The sequence below is a fragment of the Salmo trutta genome, chromosome 15 (assembly GCF_901001165.1).
Source record: "Salmo trutta chromosome 15, fSalTru1.1, whole genome shotgun sequence".
In the NCBI taxonomy this organism is placed as follows: domain Eukaryota; kingdom Metazoa; phylum Chordata; class Actinopteri; order Salmoniformes; family Salmonidae; genus Salmo; species Salmo trutta.
In genome coordinates this window covers 56,352,472-56,372,400 of record NC_042971.1, presented here as the reverse complement: position 1 = coordinate 56,372,400, position 19,929 = coordinate 56,352,472, and the positions used below count along the sequence as shown (strand labels likewise).

General features: G+C 46.4%; 1 protein-coding gene across 5 annotated transcripts in view; it reads left to right on the top strand.

Annotated features, from left to right (window-relative positions):
* LOC115149415 (spermatid perinuclear RNA-binding protein) overlaps positions 1 to 19,929 on the top strand; it is a gene marked incomplete at its 5' end in the record, with an annotated part of 123,730 nt that overhangs the window by 23,048 nt on the left and 80,753 nt on the right.

The following is a 19,929-nucleotide window of genomic DNA, read 5'->3' as shown; positions in this document are numbered from 1 at the left end:
GTCAAGTAAACGATTTCACAAATGCACCTGTTTTTTATATTTGCTTTGCTGTAGTACTTGTTTTTGTTAGAACAGCCTCTCTGGTATTATTTTTTATTTATTTAGTGTTGTTTACACTGCTCCAAATTGTCCGAAAAATTATATTTATAATAATAACGCTGATCATCCTCTCAAGAAAAAAATCGTCCCGCAGCTGAATCTAGTTGATGATCCCAGGTGTACAGTGTAAACCTCAGGGCCTTCCTCCTGTAGATGATCCCAGGTGTACAGTGTAAACCTCAGGGCCTTCCTCCTGTAGATGACCCCAGGTGTACAGTGTAAACCTCAGGGCCTTCCTCCTGTAGATGACCCCAGGTGTACAGTGTAAACCTCAGGGCCTTCCTCCTGTAGATGATCCCAGGTGTACAGTGTAAACCTCAGGGCCTTCCTCCTGTAGATGATCCCAGGTGTACAGGGCCTTCCTCCTGCAGATGACCCCAGGTGTACAGTTTTAACCTCAGGGCCTTCCTCCTGTAGATGATCCCAGGTGTACAGTGTAAACCTCAGGGCCTTCCTCCTGTAGATGACCCCAGGTGTACAGTGTAAACCTCAGGGCCTTCCTCCTGTAGATGATCCCAGGTGTACAGTGTAAACCTCAGGGCCTTCCTCCTGTAGATGATCCCAGGTGTACAGTGTAAACCTCAGGGCCTTCCTCCTGTAGATGACCCCAGGTGTACAGTGTAAACCTCAGGGCCTTCCTCCTGTAGATGATCCCAGGTGTACAGTGTTAACCTCAGGGCCTTCCTCCTGTAGATGGTCCCAGGTGTACAGTGTAAACCTCAGGGCCTTCCTCCTGTAGATGATCCCAGGTGTACAGTGTAAACCTCAGGGCCTTCCTCCTGTAGATGATCCCAGGTGTACAGTGTTAACCTCAGGGCCTTCCTCCTGTAGATGACCCCAGGTGTACAGTGTAAACCTCAGGGCCTTCCTCCTGCAGAGACGGATGTACAGATGGCGCCCAGAGAAATGGTTCTAAAAACAAAGCATTCTTGTAATTTATGCTGCCGATTGTTGTTGTTTTAAGCTTGGGGGAAAGAAGAGAAGATATTAAATATAAAACATATAGGTCTAGACTAATAAAAACAACAGCAAAGCTGTAATAAAAAGCTCTCTGTGCTAATCTGTTGAGTTAAGTTAAAATCCCTTTGCTGCTGCTGGCTGGGATGGACCTGTGTGTGTGTGTGTGTGCGTGCGTGCGTGCGTGCTTCTCTGAGTGTGCGCGCTTCTCTCTCTGTGTGTGTGTGTTTGAGCCCTCTTGTCCCGTGTCCAGCTGTGTCCTCATTCCCTAATGGGTATTTGCGTCTGTCATAGAACACACTTCCCCAACCCAACCCACCATCAAATAAATATGGTTTTATTAATAACACTATTCCTCTCTGGTCTGCACTGGATTTGACAATGAAATCATTTGATTGGCAGATGAAGAGAGAGTTGGATGGGTAGAGGAACCATCCAGATAAGAGAGATCATAGTCCAACTGCTTTCACAGAACTAAAGCATCAGTGGAATGTTGGACCAGAGACGGGCGGAATGGTGTGTGTGTGTGTGTGTCACTCACTCACTCACAATCTGGACATGTGCTCTTCTCTGCTCGGCGTTACCCTGATTAGCCCAGATGGGGTTTGTAACATTCTTTACCCTGATTAGCCCAGATGGGGTTTGTAACATTCTTTACCCCGATTAGCCCAGATGGGGTTTGTAACATTCTTTACCCCGATTAGCCCAGATGGGGTTTGTAACATTCTTTACCCCGATTAGCCCAGATGGGGTTTGTAACATTCTTTACCCCGATTAGCCCAGATGGGGTTTGAATTGAACTAAACTTAACCGTCCAATCAACATCATTGTGTGTGTGTGTGGGTGGGTTTCCTGTCTGAAATGTCCTTGTGGAACAGGGAGGCATAAATAACACTGTATATATTACTGTCAGCACACACTGGACGGACTCCGGGATGCTGGCCTTCTAGGCATAGTTCCTCTGTCCAGTGTCTGTGTTCTTTTGCCCATCTTAATCTTTTCTTTTTATTGGCCAGTCTGAGATATGGCTTTTACTTTGCAACTCTGCCTAGAAGGCCAGCATCCCGGAGTCACCTCTTCACTGTTGTCGTTGAGACTGGTGTTTTGCGGGTACTATTTAATGAAGCTGCCAGTTGAGGACTTGTGAGGCGTCTGTTTCTCAAACTAGACACTCTAATGTACTTGTCCTATTCCTCAGTTGTGCACCGGGGCCTCCCACTCCTCTTTGTATTCTGGTTAGGGCCAGTTTGCACTGTTCTGTGAATGGAGTAGTACACAGCGTTGTACGAGATCTTCGGTTTATTGGCAATTTCTCGCATGGAATAGCCTTCATTTCTCAGAACAAGAATAGACTGATGGTTGCTGATAATGGGCCTCTGTACGCCTATATAGATAATACCATTAGAAATCAACCGTTTCCAGCTACAATAGTAATTTACAACATTAACAATGTCTACACTGTATTTCTGATCAATTTGATGTTATTTAAATGGACAATTATTTCTTCTTTTTCTTTCAAAAACAAGAATGTTTCTAAGTGACCCCAAACTTTTGAACGGTAGTGTATATGTTTTCGAAAAGCACACTGCCTCCAGCTCAAAGTGGTGTGTGATGTGCTGAAGCCTGCCTAGTTCCCTGCGTACTTGAATGAGAAGTGCACTTCAATTACCAATTGAGAAGTAAAAATAGTAGCGCTTTTTAATTGCGGCCATCGAAACAGTTTTTAACATGCGATTGCATTGAATTGTTGCGCAATGATTTGGGCTCATAAAAGCACATTTCACTCCAGCAGCAACGAAAGAGCTGTGTGATGAGCTGTAGTAGCAGCTCTCGTGCTACATCGACTGGTATTTCAATCAATCAATAGGCTAAAATGCATTTTCACAACGAGATTTCTTTTTCTTCTCCCGGACAATTGGGGGCTTTTCATTTATCATTTTTGGCCAGAATTCGGCTATTACCAGCTTACGGAAACCTTGACACACACACACACACACACACACACACACACACACACACACACGCTGATACCCTTCAGATATGTCATGCATTTGCCTGACCCTCCAAAGACACCATCAGCAGTCTCCACACACCATCAATGCTGTCTATCTGACCTATCTGTCACAAAGTTGCTTTCTGTCTTTCTCCTTTTGAAGAAAGGGGAGGGTTAGTGGAGGTAACGTCAGAGTTAAAGCAGAGCTCCACTAGCCTTTAGGTCTCTACTGTATGCTGACACTTCATACATCATGGGATGTTGCCTTGTTGTTTTCATCTTTATTCAGCTTTATCTTGGCCAGGTCGCAGTTGTAAATGAGAACTTGTTCTCAACTAGCCTACCTGGTGAAATAAAAAATAAAAATAGTGATTGTTGTTCATGCAGAGTGGTAAAACAGTGCAATTTATGACTAGGCTTTAGCATATACAGTACCCAGAGTAGGAGGCACAGCACAGAGAGGTCAGGCTGATTTCCAGAGACTGATAATGCAGCACCCACCTCTCGTGGCTCAGTATGACTGTCTGGCTGATGGCTCCATTCTACAGAGCATCATCATGATGATCCTTCTATTCCCCTGGTGTCCTTCCTTTGTTCTATAGAACACAGCACTCCTCATAAACAAACTGGTACTTCTACGGTATGGGATCTAACTGCTGCATTCTTCTACCGCGTTCTACTGCTGCATTCTTCTACCGCGTTCTACTGCTGCATTCTTCTACCGCGTTCTACTGCTGCATTCTTCTACCGCGTTCTACTGCTGCATTCTTCTACCGCGTTCTACTGCTGCATTCTTCTACCGCGTTCTACTGCTGCATTCTGCTACCGCGTTCTACTGCTGCATTCTTCTACCGCGTTCTACTGCTGCATTCTTCTACCGCGTTCTACTGCTGCATTCTTCTACCGCGTTCTACTGCTGCATTCTTCTACCGCGTTCTACTGCTGCATTCTTCTACCGCGTTCTACTGCTGCATTCTGCTACCGCGTTCTACTGCTGCATTCTGCTACCGCGTTCTACTGCTGCATTCTTCTACCGCGTTCTACTGCTGCATTCTGCTACCGCGTTCTACTGCTGCATTCTTCTACCGCGTTCTACTGCTGCATTCTGCTACCGCGTTCTACTGCTGCATTCTTCTACCGTGTTCTACTGCTGCATTCTTCTACCGCGTTCTACTGCTGCATTCTTCTACCGCGTTCTACTGCTGCATTCTGCTACCTCATTCTGCTACCGTCTTCTACTGCTGCATTCTCCTACCGCGTTCTACTGCTGCATTCTTCTACCGCGTTCTACTGCTGCATTCTACCGCGTTCTACTGCTGCATTCTGCTACCACATTCTGCTACCGTCTTCTACTGCTGCATTCTCCTACCGCGTTCTACTGCTGCATTCTCCTACCGCGTTCTACTGCTGCATTCTTCTACCGCGTTCTACTGCTGCATTCTTCTACCGCGTTCTACTGCTGCATTCTGCTACCGCGTTCTACTGCTGCATTCTGCTACCGCGTTCTACTGCTGCATTCTGCTACCGCGTTCTACTGCTGCATTCTTCTACCACGTTCTACTGCTGCATTCTGCTACCGCGTTCTACTGCTGCATTCTTCTACCGCGTTCTACTGCTGCATTCTACTACCGCGTTCTACTGCTGCATTCTTCTACCGCGTCCTACTGCTGCATTCTGCTACCGCGTTCTACTGCTGCATTCTTCTACCGCGTTCTACTGCTGCATTCTTCTACCGCGTTTTACTGCTGCATTCTGCTACCGCGTTCAACTGCTGCATTCTGCTACCGCGTTCTACTGCTGCATTCTTCTACCGCGTTCTACTGCTGCATTCTTCTACCGCGTTCAACTGCTGCATTCTGCTACCGCGTTCTACTGCTGCATTCTGCTACCGCGTTCTACTGCTGCATTCTGCTACCGCGTTCTACTGCTGCATTCTTCTACCACGTTCTACTGCTGCATTCTGCAACCGCGTTCTACTGCTGCATTCTTCTACCGCGTTCTACTGCTGCATTCTACTACCGCGTTCTACTGCTGCATTCTTCTACCGCGTCCTACTGCTGCATTCTGCTACCGCGTTCTACTGCTGCATTCTTCTACCGCGTTCTACTGCTGCATTCTTCTACCGCGTTTTACTGCTGCATTCTGCTACCGCGTTCAACTGCTGCATTCTGCTACCGCGTTCTACTGCTGCATTCTTCTACCGCGTTCTACTGCTGCATTCTTCTACCGCGTTCAACTGCTGCATTCTGCTACCGCGTTCTACTGCTGCATTCTGCTACCGCGTTCTACTGCTGCATTCCGGAACCCTGCTGGGTTCTAATGAGAAGATCTTTGCTCAAAACCCCATATAGGTCTTGAACTTAAACAATGATATGTATTTCTGTTGTAGAGTAGGCCTAATTAGCCAAGCAGTTCAGTAGCATTCAAAGTGGTTTAGGGTCTATTATACTTCTTTTATGCAGATGTAGGAAGAGGATGAAGTGCTCTGAAGTCCGCTTGCTTGGCCCTTCCACTGTTCTCTTTCTGCCTCTGGTCAATACAGAAGTGTTGATGAGAGAAAAGTTGTTTTAGCCATACTGTGTGTATGTGTGGTGTGTGCTGAAGACAGATTCCTCTTTCTTTCTCCAGTGATTAAAACAATGTGAGCTTGTCATCTCTCTGCAGCAGCTCTGGGCTCAGGAGACTCTGTAATTACACACAGATTACCTCATGTTTAGATGTTGTTCTATTTATTTTTAAAGACTGTGAAAGGGAATGGTATTGTGTTTCAGCTGAAAGGCCTAAAAGGTTTTTAGATAATTGAAGTGAAATGTTAACTAAATGACAATTCTTATTAAAAAAACATTTTGTTTTCAGAAATTATAAAATAGTTTGACAACCCTGTTTGTAAGCTTTTAAATGATTTCAATGTCATTTCCAGTGATGAAGACATGGATGTCTCATGGTATGGTGGGGTATGCAAAATGGGTCAACTTTAAGCACATTTATCTCTTGAATGTTTTCTCTCTTGAATGCTTCTACAATGGGAAAATATGTATGGAAGGTTTTGTTCAAATCAAAAGGGGTGCTGTCAAAAAGAGATGGAATTCAAACGAATAGACCCCTATCTCTCTGTTCTCCATCAGGAAGAGGCTGTGCTGTTTCCACTCTCAGACAGATCCTTGCAGAGAGAGAAGCAGAAACACAGACCAGCCAGGCAGCAGTCCAATCAACTAGCAGATGTTCACATAAGAGAATGCATCTCGTCTTCAGTGCAGGGCATGGATAGAATGGAGTAGGGGGTATATACACGCACGCACGCACGCACGCACGCACACACACACACACACACACACACATAGCAACAGCATCCGTTTTGACAGATGGTTGGTGAGACCTAGATGTCAACACATGATGCCAGAAATAAAGTAGCAATAACGTGAATTTATAGACAGAGTTTAGGATTAATATGACCAGCACACACACAGACATTCAGGTGAGCTGCTGCAGTATCTTAGCAGCGTTGGCCTAATGAACAAGAAATAGCATTGAAATATCACACACAGACCTGGTTGGTTCGTCTATAATATCTTCTTCTTTTGCGCTGATGGTTATCATGGTCGCTTTGAATTAAATTGGTCGCGTGGGGCATCCTCTGTAAATTCCATTTCATTCCTTCCCCTCTTTCCATGTGTGCATCCTAAATGTAACCCTATTCCCTTTATAATAGGGCTGGGAATGGCCAGGGACCTCACGATACGATATTATCACGATACTAAGGTGATTATTCAATATGTATTGCGATGTCATCTGCAGAGGGACAAGAAAGAGCCATATGAATTTTGTTTGAGGATCAGTCATGGAAGTAAAAGTGCTGAAAACAATTTGGCTCCCTATTTAAAAAGAAGATGAAGAACAAGCTATGAAGGAAAAATACTGCAGGTACAGCCAATGAGGGCAAAAATAATATTGTGATATTTAACTTCATCCATTTTTTTCTCCTATCACAACTGTATAGTGTACTTCTTGTGACTAGGTCCCATAATGCACCATTTGGAACGCAAACTATCTAATGCTATTGCCCTCTACAGGGAAAACTGTGTGTGTGTAAGTCTATGCTGGCTCCGAGGCCCCCGCTTGGCCTCCTGAGAGAACCACACAATTACCTAGTAATGAGAAATCTCAACATTATATCTGTTATGATGGAAAAGAGAAAATGAGGGAAGAAGAAGAGATGAAAGGGCATCGTGATAATTTAGACTAGAACCTCTTCATCATGATCATTTAGACTAGAACCCTCTTCATCATGATCATTTAGACCAGAACCCTCTTCATCATGATAATTTAGACTAGAACCTCTTCATCATGATCATTTAGACTAGAACCCTCTTCATCATGATCATTTAGACTAGACCCTCTTCATCATGATCATTTAGACTAGAACCTCTTCATCATGATCATTTAGACTAGAACCTCTTCATCATGATCATTTAGACTAGAACCTCTTCATCATGATCATTTAGACTAGAACCTCTTCATCATGATCATTTAGACTAGAACCTCTTCATCATGATCATTTAGACTAGAACCTCTTCATCATGATCATTTAGACTAGAACCCTCTTCATCATGATCATTTAGACTAGAACCTCTTCATCATGATCATTTAGACCAGAACCCTCTTCATCATGATAATTTAGACTAGAACCTCTTCATCATGATAATTTAGACTAGAACCCTCTTCATCATGATCATTTAGACCAGAACCCTCTTCATCATGATAATTTAGACTAGAACCTCTTCATCATGATAATTTAGACTAGAACCCTCTTCATCATGATCATTTAGACTAGACCCTCTTCATCATGATCATTTAGACTAGACCCTCTTCATCGTGATCATTTAGACTAGAACCTCTTCATCATGATAATTTAGACTAGACCCTCTTCATCATGATCATTTAGACTAGAACCTCTTCATCGTGATCATTTAGACTAGAACCCTCTTCATCGTGATCATTTAGACTAGAACCCTCTTCATCGGGATAATTTAGACTAGAACCCTCTTCATCATGATCATTTAGACTAGAACCTCTGTTCTCCTGAACAATAACTGAACTTTACTCAGTTTGAAAATCAATCATTAAACATTATTAGGATGTACTTGTCACAAAGTGCTTTGCCTGGCTACCCAGACTCCAGACTCAACGCTACATCCACAGACGTTCATTTCTTCCCTGCAATGAGTCTGGATCTGAGTACCTCTCCGACCCTTCATCAATTGCAAACACATTCGGGGGTGTCTGATTGGTCCAGAAACCAATGGGTTGGACCAGACCCAGGACAAATGCAGGTAAAACGGCGGTTTGAAATTCTACAAAGCTGTCATTTTTTTCTCATCAAGGCACAGGGTGGCTTCTTTGAAGAATTTGTTAAACACTTTGTGTTATTATGTCTTCACTATTATTCTACAATGTAGAAAATAGAAACAATGAAGAAAAACCCTGGAATGAGTAGGTGTGTCCAAACTTTTGACTGGTTCTGTATATGTAATATATATTTTTAGACTGTTTGAAAAAAATGCTTCGGTGGCCTGCCCAATGATTTTAATGGCAGACAATTCCCTCTCTGTAACAGGCAGTGTGCTGGGACGTGCTGGGATGCTGTAGTCTCTCATTATTTAGGTTGAATACCTAGTGTGTGTGTCTAGGTCTGCAGTTGTTTTCAGTGTGATATAAGGCTGCAGTGAGCTGGGCCGTGCTGGGCTGCTGTAGTCTTGGTGGGGGAAGCAGGTCCTGGCTTCACTGTAGACCTAATGAGTGATTACCCCAGAGAGGACACCAGAACCACTAGCTGATGAAAGGAAGAGTGGGGTGGGAGGGATGGAGGAGAGAGAGGGTGGAAGAGCAAGGGATAGAGGGGAAGTAGAGAGAGAGTTTGTAATTAGTCGCTTTGAGCCATGGGTAGCGAGGGACACTTGTGTGTTCGTGACACACAGACACATAGGAAGAAAAACACCAACGGTTTCCTTAGTTACTCTTCCTTATCACAGTGGGAGGATAGGATATGTCTTCTTATATGACTTACACTGTAATACTAGATTACAGACAATCTAGTACTAATACTCAATCCTTTTCTTATGTTACTAATCCTTACTACTGGATCACGTTCTAATACTACCAGTAATACTAGATTACTCTTTTACCAACCTTTGTTTCCAGTCAAACAAAAAGTTGTTGTTTTTGTTTGTAATAAACCCTTGTCTGTAATGAGCTAATAAGGAAAATGGCAGTTAGGATTAAGTGAGTGTTGTGCCACGGTGCCAGTGATGACATTCTAACTGGCAATGAGGTGTGTGTGTGTGTGTGTGTGTGTGTGTGTGTGTGTGTGTGTGTGTGTGTGTGTGTGTGTGTGTGTGTGTGTGTGTGTGTGTGTGTGTGTGTGTGTGTGTGTGTGTGTGTGTGTGTGTGTGTGTGTGTGTGTGTGTGTGTGTGTGTGTGTGTGTGTGTGTGTGTGTGTGTGTGTGTGTGTGTGTGTGTGTGGTGCCAGAACCCTGTTAGTGAATGTGTATCCCCCTCCAGCTAAGTAGAAAAATTGGCTGGCATGTTCCTCTCAGTGGCAGGTGAGGATGTAATTGTTTGCAGCGGTAGGACTGCAGCCTGAGGCGCTGTGCACAGAGCCAGCTTCTCTTTGACTGACAGCTCCTACTCTCTCTCTCTCTCCTTTTACATTTACATGTGAGTCATTAATCAGGGGAGTGGTAGATGGGAGCCTCACAGCCACCACCTCTTCATTCCTTGTTAATGATCCTCTCGTGGAGGGCCTGAGAGGACGGATGAGGTGAGGAAAGGAGAGGAGAGAGAAATAGATGGTCTGCTGTGGAGGTGTTGGCAGCAGGACTGCTCTGTGTTAAGACATAGGGCTGAAGTAAACACAGACGTGAAAGTGGAACTGAACTAAATTCTTTAAATGTTTGGGAAGGACGTATAGTAAGACATTTGTGAAAACTCTATATAGAGTGGGAAAGTAGCCGTGCGTTTCGACAATTACAAAACCCAGAAATAAAACATCTGTCTTGTCCAGGACCGTAGTCTATGCAGACTGGTACACCATAGCCAATCAGAGCCACAGTAGGCCCTCATACAAACAAGCCTTTTGCCACAGAGGCTCACCATCATTCATTTTGAACTGGACTGTGTGTTTACAGGCAGTAGCAACAATGCGACTTTACATCATTAGAACGCATTTGCCTAAAGCCACAAAATACACCTGAATGGATTTCTGTAAATATGTAAATACCACAGGAGCTCAATTTCGAGTCTCATACAAAGGGTCTGAATATTTATGTACATAAGGTATTTCAGTTTTTTATTTTTCATAAATTTGCTGAGGAGAGGAGTGAGAAGAGGTGAGGAGAGAAAAAAAGGATGGCGGAGTGGAGAGAGGATGGAGAATGGAAAGGAGGAGAGGAAAGCATAAGTGAAGAGTTGGAGGTAGAACTAGGAGAGGAGGGGAGGATAGACAAGAGTGCTTGTTTTTCGGAGAGGGTCGGTCCCAGCCGGCGTCTGTCTTTTTAAACCCTCTCCTCTACACAATACTTTTTACTGTGCTCGTGTTCACAACCAGAAAGTACTAGGTGAAATACAGCCTCACATCTCACTGCTCATGTTAATGGTCCCTCTCCACCCTTGCTCCTCTCCTCCTGTCCTTTCTTCTCCTCTCCCAGCGAATCTCTACTCTACTCTACTCTACTCTACTCTACTCTACTCTACTCTACTCTACTCTACTCTACTCTACTCTGCTCTGCTCTGCTCTGCTCTGCTCTGCTCTGCTCTACACTTCTCTGTTTCTATGCTGCCTGGCCTTGTAAGATGATTAATGGAGAGTGAGGCCAAACAAATCATTCTTGTCTTATTTAGTTATACTGACTGGTGTTGATGTGATGAAATAGAACCAACCCAACCACTCTGTGTCTGTGTATGCATGTCTGTGTATGCATGTCTGTGTATGCATGTCTGTGTATGCATGTCTGTGTATGCATGTCTGTGTATGCATGTCTGTGTATGCATGTCTGTGTATGCATGTCTGTGTATGCATGTGTGTGTGTGTACTGTTCTAAGGTGCTGCATTTGTTATCTCTCCTGTCTGTTGTGTGTTTAGTGAGGTTAATTGAGTTGTTTTAGATCACTGGGTGGGTGACTTGCTGCCCTGTGGGTGCATCCTTATCAGTAAAGTCTCATCCTATACAGCACACTGTACATGCATGGGGTCTATGGTTTCTAAATGTATTTATAGAACTGGTGGGTCTAATCCTGAATGCTGATTGGTTAAAAGCGCATTCTAGCCAGTGTCTATTCCATAAGTTACCACCGGCTAAATCTATGACGTTAAAACTGTCTCATCAACCCAGGCAGGGAGGTTATAAACTTCATCTCCACTTTAAAAAGCATCTAGATATTATCTCACATTTGTTTTAGACTAACATTTCGTTTTCAACAGCGGAGATTTGTATTAAACTTACTGTCTGTCTCGCCGACATTTTCAACGTTGTTTCAATATTCAAATTCGATTTTCAACTGTCCGGTACTAATGAACGTGTAGGAGTCGGGAGGAGAGAGAGAAGCAGGCAGCGTTTCTCAGCCAGTGGAAATCATGAATCGGCTGCCATCATTTTTATGGATATTTACAAAGAAATGTCAATTGAAAAAAGGTAAACCGAAGTGCTGCTAGTATACAGTCTTTCCAGCTTCAGTTTGAAGTGATTGTGTTTGCTGTGTTGTTGGTTAGCTCCTCTGAACAACAGTGTCCTGATGAGTGAGCACATTTTCTATACCAGGTGAAATCACGCCTCATTAGCTCATTGTTATGGATGTATCCAAATAAATATCACTAGAAAACAGCTTTAACCAATGCAGCTACTGGCTGCACTGTTTGACTTGACTGTAAGTTAGCCGTAGTTGGCTAGCTAGCAAGCAAAGGATAAGAATGTTGCCAGCCAGTATGGCAATGGAAAATTTAGAACAAACGACTGGGTCGCATCTATAGATACAGAAGAAACAGACTGAACGACTGGGTCGCGTCTATAGATACAGAAGAAACAGACTGAACGACTGGGTCGCGTCTATAGATACAGAAGAAACAGACTGAACGACTGGGTCGCGTCTATAGATACAGAAGAAACAGACTGAACGACTGGGTCGCGTCTATAGATACAGAAGAAACAGACTGAACGACTGGGTCGCGTCTATAGATACAGAAGAAACAGACTGAACGACTGGGTCGCGTCTATAGATACAGAAGAAACAGACTGAACGACTGGGTCGCGTCTATAGATACAGAAGAAACAGACTGAACGACTGGGTCGCGTCTCTGGCAACCAAACCATCAGAACGAACGATATCTTTGTGGAAGGATGAAATAGTGTGAATAAATTAATCAAAATAAAGTTTAATGAAAATATTTCAATCATTATTTGAATATGTTGGTAACCCGTTATGGTAACCCGTTACCCGAATATGTTGGTAATACGGGGTAATCCGTATAAAAGTGATAATGCCCTCGAAGCCGGTGTTTGGAGGATACATTGGCTAGTCACGAACTCTCTAGATAAAACATAAACAGCCTAACAACACCCATGCCATTATATCCTCCAAACAGCGGCTTCGAGGGCGTTATCACTTAAATAACAGACTGTCTGTGATCAATACTAGCCCCATGCTGCAAGGGCGTGCATGTGTGTGTTGTGGAACAGTGTCTGTTAAAGTAAATGTCCAGTGAAAATCTCACTTTTAAAAGTTCATATTCTGTTAACTCATAGCCAAATAATGTTGTTGACTCGTCCTTTGTGGCCAAAGCATAAATTTGAGGGAAAAAAACACTTAAAAAAAAAACTATCTCAAAGTTGTATCACAAACAGACAGTTTAAAAAAATACGCTATTTCCTCATAGATGATGATGTCATCCCTCCTAAGGAGGATGTGCTGGCCAATCAGCGGTCTACTCGCATTAATATTTGTAGTGACCGGTATACACCCAAACCATTCTATTGTTGGGGTACGCCCATACCATTCCAACACAGAAAATATGCTTTTTAACTTAATTACAATTCTTTGGAAGGAAAACAATTTCACTCATATTGCAATTAATTATAGATCATATTTCATAGAAATCTGGAAACACTGGACATTTACTTGTAGATTATTAGCCTACAGTGGAGCAGCATAGATAGAGATGCTTACAGAGGACACAACTGGCAGTGGGTGTGAAAGGTCACTGCTGTCATACACAGAGCAGATGAAGGGAAGGCCCTAAATCAGGGCCACTAGATTCAGCTGTGGGATGATTTTTGTCAGCGGATGGTCGGGGGGCTGGAACATAATTATAATAATTAGTAAAATGCAAATTGACCACAACTAAGCCCAAAAATAGATTGTATTTGAAAATAAAAATAATTTCATTACCTTGATTACATTGAAACACAATCACGTCTTTTTTTTTCAGGGGAATACTTGGTGAACAGATTTCCTATTTATTTATTGTTTTGGCTACATTCCCAGTGATTTTTGCCTTAATTTTTTATTATATTTTCATAAAAACTACCCCCCCCCATAAACCGACTTGCGGGTCGGTTTAGGCCCACAAGGCCGTCTGTTGCCGACCGCTGCCCTGAACGGTCCTGTTAGGACTCAACCTTCACTGACAACTGTTCTCCCTGTCTAGTGGCTTGATCTTTCCAGGCTTAGCTCATGTTATCAAACACCCTGGAAACTAGACCAATCAAGTGTGTGTGCGCGCATGTGAGTGTGTGTGTGTGTGTTTACAGCAGGTGTATGCGTGTATGTCTGTAAGAAAGAAAACAATTAGAAGGAGCAAACAGGAGAAAGGGAGTCAATACGACAATGTGACTTGTTCTCTTGTCAGACAGAGAGGCTAGCTGCATACTGCTGGCTCTTTGATTGCTGTGTAGTTTCCATCTTGGTGGAGTCATTTCCATGGTTAAGTGCTTGTCAGGCCCAGTTCATTTTCTTCCCCTCTGTAGGGCTAATGATTTCACTACGGGCAGCGGAGGACAGGACAGACTGCATGGGGCTCAATGCTGCAAGAGAGCCATTTGTATCACATTCAAAGGAAGACACACACACACACACACACACACTGGAGCTTTCTGCAATTTGTATCACAATTATAGGCAGGCAGGACTCAGTCACAGTGGTGTACAGCCCTGCTCTCATTGCTGACTAGACGAAGGGTAGCTGGAGTCTAAATATTTTGCGTCTGACTTGGGGAAAAATGTCAGCGAGTTCTCTCTTTCAATCACAGTTTCGACAGGAGTGAATATGAGGCCTAGTCTTGTGTCGCTGCAAAGTCAGTTCCTCTCTGAAATGTAGAAATGTCATCATACTGGTTACAGCGTCTCACTTTCCAGATGATTTGGTGTTTTGCCAAACTAGTAGGTTTCCTGTTTGGCAACTTCTGTTCTTTATGTAACTACATTTCCCTTTATGAATACTGGCTCACTGTGTTTCTCAACTCGAGTTGAGATGCCCAACCTCTCCATTCTATACTGAAAGTTGTTACCACCCACCCACATCTTCCATCCCCCATTGTTGTTGACTTGCAGACTAGTTTACATCCTGGTTTGGTTTTGCATAATGGTTCCTGAGAGGGCGAGGTCACTTCCTATTGTGAGACTGTGACATGTGACATGGCATATCTGCCCAGTATCACTGTGGGTTGAACGTAAACACCGTGAGATTTTTCCCAAATTAGAGCCATTCCAGCCTGGACCCAGATCTGTTTGTGCTGACTTGCAAACTGCTATAGTCACAATGACTGTTCACAACGACCATAGGAGTTACATACAGCACAAACAGACCTGAGACTAGGCTAGAGCCGTTACAGTTGATAGAAAACTGCACTTCCCATTTTGGAAACCAACCACCATGTGTGACTGTAAACCAATGGTGTTTTGTGTTACAACAATCCTTAATGACAGTCTGGAAAGCTCCTCCATACAGCTCCTGGTGGTCTGGTGTTGTTTTAGTAGCGCTCTCGGTGGTGTGGTGATGTTTTAGTAGCGCTCTCGGTGGTGTGGTGTTGTTTTAGTAGCGCTCTCGGTGGTGTGGTGTTGTTTTAGTAGCGCTCTCGGTGGTGTGGTGTTGTTTTAGTAGCGCTCTCGGTGGTGTGGTGATGTTTTAGTAGCGCTCTCGGTGGTGTGGTGATGTTTTAGTAGCGCTCTCGGTGGTGTGGTTATGTTTTAGTAGCGCTCTCGGTGGTGTGGTGTTTTAGTAGAGCTCTCGGCGGTGTGGTGTTGTTTTAGAAGAGTTCTCGGTGGTGTGGTGTTGCTTTACTGTTCTGTTCCAAGATAATGGGGTTGATTGGTAGCGTTGCATGTGGCTGGTGGCTAGTTAAACCCAGAGTCATATATTTAAATACATGGCTCTTGAAAAACAATAAAGTGCCCCTGTGGCCTCACTGACATAGCAGTGGTATGTGGTGGTTTTATCTATAGCAAAGCAGCACTCACTCAGTCAGTCAGAGCAGCTAGAGACCAGAGCAAGCTGGGAGGATATACTGCTGGTTGGGGAACCTCCTCCTCTACTGGGATGTGTCTATAGCACCCAGTCAGTCACACTGCAGTCAGAGAGGGCAGGTTCTGGTAGGGCAGCGACGACAGATTCAGGGAGAGAGTGTCAGCCTCTTATTTGATGCGTATGTTTTGAGAGGCGGGGAACCATACAGGACAGGGTGGAGAAGTTTAGTCTGGCTGACGCAGGTCTGTCACTTTAGCCAGGCAAGGAGAGGTACGGTTACATCACAGCTATACCGCTGCTGTTTGGGACAAGAGGTCCCGAATGTATGTGCTCTCTGCCCTCTGACACATGTTACTGGTGTGTGTGTTCCTGCCTGCGTCCTGTCCACCTCTGGTTCTTCCACCTGCCAGCCCATAACTGCCCAGTTGACCTTGTTTTCCAGGGAAACCACAACCACTCCCCTCATGGTTGGATTAATGCAGATGACCACCGGAATTAACAGGTCAAACTTTCCACCGATTGACACTCCCCTCGTTAATCTGTGATACATGATGAATGATGATTATGAGTTATTATTCTGCCAGGCTAAATCCTTCAATTAACATAGTGAGAGGAGCAGACGAGGTGACAGAGAAACGAGTAGAGAGGAGCAGACGAAGTGAGAGAGAGACGAGGTGAGAGAGAGACGAGGTGAGAGGAGCAGACGAAGTGAGAGAGAGACGAGGTGAGAGAGAGACGAGGTGAGAGAGAGACGAGGTGAGAGGAGCAGACGAAGTGAGAGAGAGACGAGGTGAGAGAGAGACGAGGTGAGAGAGAGACGAGGTGAGAGAGAGACGAGGTGAGAGGAGCAGACGAAGTGAGAGAGAGACGAGGTGAGAGAGAGAGACGAGGTGAGAGAGAGACGAGGTGAGAGAGAGACGAGGTGAGAGAGAGACGACGAAGTGAGAGAGAGACGAGGTGAGAGAGAGACGAGGTGAGAGGAGCAGACGAAGTGAGAGGAGCAGACGAAGTGAGAGAGAGACGAGGTGAGAGAGAGAGACGAGGTGAGAGAGAGACGAGGTGAGAGAGAGACGAGGTGAGAGAGAGACGACGAAGTGAGAGAGAGACGAGGTGAGAGAGAGACGAGGTGAGAGAGAGACGAGGTGAGAGAGAGACGAGGTGAGAGAGAGACGAGGTGAGAGAGAGACGAGGTGAGAGGAGCAGACGAAGTGAGAGAGAGACGAGGTGAGAGAGAGAGACGAGGTGAGAGAGAGACGAGGTGAGAGAGAGACGAGGTGAGAGAGAGACGACGAAGTGAGAGAGAGACGAGGTGAGAGAGAGACGAGGTGAGAGAGAGACGAGGTGAGAGGAGCAGACGAAGTGAGAGAGAGACGAGGTGAGAGAGAGAGACGAGGTGAGAGAGAGACGAGGTGAGAGAGAGACGAGGTGAGAGAGAGACGACGAAGTGAGAGAGAGACGAGGTGAGAGAGAGACGAGGTGAGAGGAGCAGACGAAGTGAGAGGAGCAGACGAAGTGAGAGAGAGACGAGGTGAGAGAGAGACGAGTAGAGAGGAGCAGACGAAGTGAGAGAGAGACGAGGTGAGAGAGAGACGAGGTGAGAGAGAGACGAGGTGAGAGGAGCAGACGAAGTGAGAGAGAGACGAAGTGAGAGAGAGACGAGGTGAGAGAGAGACGAGGTGAGAAGGAGTCGGGGTGAGAGGAGCAGACGAAGTGAGAGAGAGACGAGGTGAGAGAGAGACGAGGTGAGAAGGAGTCGGGGTGAGAAGGAGACGAGGTGAGAGAGAGACGAGGTGAGAGAGATGAGGTGAGAGGAGCAGACGAGGTGAGAGAGAGAGACGAGGTGAGAGAGAGAGACGAGGTGAGAGAGAGAGACGAGGTGAGAGAGAGACGAGGTGAGAGAGAGACGAGGTGAGAGAGAGACGAGGTGAGAAGGAGTCGGGGTGAGAGGAGCAGACGAAGTGAGAGAGAGACAAAGTGAGAGAGAGACGAGGTGAGAGAGAGACGAGGTGAGAGGAGACGAGGTGAGAGAGAGACGAGGTGAGAGAGAGACGAGGTGAGAGAGATGAGGTGAGAGGAGCAGACGAGGTGAGAGAGAGAGACGAGGTGAGAGAGAGACGAGGTGAGAGAGAGACGAGGTGAGAGAGAGACGAGGTGAGAAGGAGTCGGGGTGAGAGGAGCAGACGAAGTGAGAGAGAGACAAAGTGAGAGAGAGACAAAGTGAGAGAGAGACGAGGTGAGAGAGAGACGAGGTGAGAAGGAGTCGGGGTGAGAAGGAGTCGAGGTGAGAGAGAGACGAGGTGAGAGAGAGACGAGGTGAGAGAGAGACGAGGTGAGAGAGAGACGAGGTGAGAAGGAGACGGGTGAGAAGGAGACGAGGTGAGAGAGAGACGAGGTGAGAGAGAGACGAGGTGAGAAGGAGACGAGGTGAGAGAGAGACGAGGTGAGAGAGAGACGAGGTGAGAGAGATGAGGTGAGAGGAGCAGACGAGGTGAGAGAGAGAGACGAGGTGAGAGAGAGACGAGGTGAGAGAGAGACGAGGTGAGAGAGAGACGAGGTGAGAGGAGCAGACGAGGTGAGAGAGAGAGACGAGGTGAGAGAGAGACGAGGTGAGAGGAGCAGACGAGGTGAGAGGAGCAGACGAGGTGAGAGAGAGACGAGGTGAGAGAGACGAGGTGAGACAGACGAGGGAGAGAGGGAGACGAGGTGAGAGGGAGACGAGGTGAGAAGGAGACGAGGTGAGAGAGAGACGAGGTGAGAGAGAGACGAGGTGAGAGAGATGAGGTGAGAGGAGCAGACGAGGTGAGAGAGAGAGACGAGGTGAGAGAGAGACGAGGTGAGAGAGAGACGAGGTGAGAGAGAGACGAGGTGAGAGGAGCAGACGAGGTGAGAGAGAGAGACGAGGTGAGAGAGAGACGAGGTGAGAGGAGCAGACGAGGTGAGAGGAGCAGACGAGGTGAGAGAGAGACGAGGTGAGAGAGACGAGGTGAGACAGACGAGGGAGAGAGGGAGACGAGGTGAGAGGGAGACGAGGTGAGAGAGAGACGAGCTGAGAGGGAGACGAGGTGAGAGGGAGACGAGGTGAGACAGAGACGAGGTGAGAGGAGCAGACGAGGTGAGAGAGAGAGACGAGGTGAGAGAGAGACGAGGTGAGAGAGAGACGAGGTGAGAGAGAGACGAGGTGAGAAGGAGTCGGGGTGAGAGGAGCAGACGAAGTGAGAGAGAGACAAAGTGAGAGAGAGACGAGGTGAGAGAGAGACGAGGTGAGAAGGAGTCGGGGTGAGAAGGAGTCGAGGTGAGAGAGAGACGAGGTGAGAGAGAGACGAGGTGAGAGAGAGACGAGGTGAGAGAGAGACGAGGTGAGAAGGAGACGGGTGAGAAGGAGACGAGGTGAGAGAGAGACGAGGTGAGAGAGAGACGAGGTGAGAAGGAGACGAGGTGAGAGAGAGACGAGGTGAGAGAGAGACGAGGTGAGAGAGATGAGGTGAGAGGAGCAGACGAGGTGAGAGAGAGAGACGAGGTGAGAGAGAGACGAGGTGAGAGAGAGACGAGGTGAGAGAGAGACGAGGTGAGAGAGAGACGAGGTGAGAGGAGCAGACGAGGTGAGAGAGAGAGACGAGGTGAGAGAGAGACGAGGTGAGAGGAGCAGACGAGGTGAGAGGAGCAGACGAGGTGAGAGAGAGACGAGGTGAGAGAGACGAGGTGAGACAGACGAGGGAGAGAGGGAGACGAGGTGAGAGGGAGACGAGGTGAGAGAGAGACGAGCTGAGAGGGAGACGAGGTGAGAGGGAGACGAGGTGAGACAGAGACGAGGTGAGAGGAGCAGACGAGGTGAGAGGGAGACGAGGTGAGAGGGAGACGAGGTGAGAGGGAGACGAGGTGAGAGGGAGACGAATTGAGAGGAGCAGACGAGTTGAGAGGAGCAGACGAGTTGAGAGAGACGAGGTGAGAGGAGCAGACGAGGTGAGAGAGAAACGAGTTGAGGAGCAGACGAGGTGAGAGGGAGACGAGGTGAGAGATAAATGACTTGAGAGGAGCAGACGAGGTGAGAGGGAGACGAGGTGAGAGGAGCAGACGAGGTGAGAGAAGTAGACGGTGAGAGAGAAACGAGTTGAGGATCAGACGAGGTGAGAGAGAGACGAGGTGAGAGGAGCAGACGAGGTGAGAGGAGCAGACGAGGTGAGAGAAGCAGACGAGGTGAGAGAAGCAGACGAGGTGAGAGAAGCAGACGAGGTGAGAGGGAGACGAGGTGAGAGGGAGACGAGGTGGGAGGAGCAGACGAGGTGAGAGAAGCAGACGAGGTGAGAGAAGCAGACGAGGTGAGAGGGAGACGAGGTGAGAGGGAGACGAGGTGAGAGGGAGACGAGGTGGGA